This window comes from Aplysia californica, unplaced genomic scaffold (genome assembly GCF_000002075.1).
Source record: "Aplysia californica isolate F4 #8 unplaced genomic scaffold, AplCal3.0 scaffold01220, whole genome shotgun sequence".
Taxonomy (NCBI): Eukaryota; Metazoa; Mollusca; class Gastropoda; order Aplysiida; family Aplysiidae; genus Aplysia; species Aplysia californica.
In genome coordinates this window covers 129744-131634 of record NW_004798490.1, presented here as the reverse complement: position 1 = coordinate 131634, position 1891 = coordinate 129744, and positions in this window count along the sequence as shown.

Genomic DNA, 1891 nt, shown 5'->3' with positions numbered 1-1891 from the left:
AAACATGCATATAGTTTGCTTTTGCCAGAATCCTGGACAACAGATACGGAAACAGAACAGACAGCACAATAACAAAAACCTCGAATTCCGATGAATCAGATGTAGAAAAATAGTAGCGCTAGAGGGCGTAACAGTCTGACACACTGTATGTATCCAGAGGAATAGAGAGATTTATATTACGTATCAAAGCGAAAGGCCGGCATAGGGCATTCCGATATTGAATGAGATTTAGGCTAAAAAGGACACACGATCATCAACTAGCCGTGTAATGGTCCATGTGGGAATTGACAATCAATAGCAGGGCTTGTCAATATTTTCTTTTTTCCAGAGCCATATTTGTGCCACCTTTAAAGAAGCTGAAATATTCGTACCGCCCATTGACATTTTTAACAGAACAAACAGTGACAATTTCAAATGAACAAAACGGAGGATTTTTAAGAAGTTGCAAAGTTTTGCTTTCACTCAATTTTTTATCAGAATTTTTGCTTGAACAAGTACGCTGATTTTTTTTCCATATTAACAGATATAATGTCCCCCTGATTGAATTAAATGTCTTCGAAGTTTTCTTAAAATTGGTCCAAAGATGACAGAATTATTGCTCTTTAAATGGGTACTCTTTTTTTAGACACCCGGTATGTTAGCGACAGTGATTCCTGGAGAGAATGAGAACTTATTGTTTATGTAGTTATCTTGACGAAATGCGTTGCGAATTTTTTTTGCATAGTTTTTAAGACCACAAAAAGAACTATCTTTACCAATTTAAGATTGCACAATATGTTATTTTCTTATCACAAAAGAGGATGGACAACTGTTAGTTTCAGCTTAACGTGCAATACCCCCTAAGCCTTCGTTTGATTCAATACAAAACTGTTTTTAAAGCAAGGAATTAATCAAACTAATAATTTATTCTGTTTCTTTTCTTGTATTCTGTGACCTCACAAGACTTTTCTAGTCAGCAATTTTATGTTAAGACGTTCTGCCTCTTATTCTCGTATTCCATGACCTTACACGTATTTTTCTAGCCAGAGATGTAACGTGATTGCGTACTATCCCTTTTTCTCATATTCTGTGACCTGTTGTTACAATATTCTCCAATGCTTCTTTCTGCATTGTGTGTCCAATAAAACTTGCCTGTCGCTTTTGTATATTCGTCATAAGCTGTCGTCTGCAATTTGCTTCAACCAAGACTTCTTTTTTTGTTTTTCTTGCTGTCCATGGGATACGCAGCGTGCGTCTTATGAGCCTCAACTCCGTCGCATCAATTGTTCTTCCCAGCTGTCTTTTGATTGTCCTTGCTTCACATGACGTACTATCCCTTTTTCTCATATTCTGTGACCTCACAAGATTTTTCTAATTAGAAACTTAACGTGATCGCGTACTATACCTTTTTCTCGTATGCTATGGCCTCACAAGACTTTTCTAACTAGAAACTTAACGTTATGACGTACTATCCCTTTTTCTCGTATTCTGTGACCTAGTGACCTGGGAAGACTTCTCTAACTTGAAACTTAACATTTCGATGTTCTGTCCTTTTTCTCGTATTCTATGACCTCACAAGACTTTTCTAACTAGAAACTTAACGTTATGACGTAGCCTACTATCCGTTATTCTCGTATTCTACTACATCACATACAAGGTTTTTCTAGTCTGAAATTGAACGTCAGGACGTTCTGTCTCTTTTCTCGTATTCTGTGGCCTCACTGTAGATGACACCCAGGGGGGAAGAGGGAGAAAGGGAGCAGTCTGTCATTCTGACATTGATCAGTGACACTCTGCAGATATTTGCCTGGCAGACCCGTCTCCTTTTGTTGCGGTTGAGGCATGAGAGAAGTTTGTTTTTTTACTCTGTCACTGAAATATCTATACTTTCATTCATTTGGTGTGGTTTTTT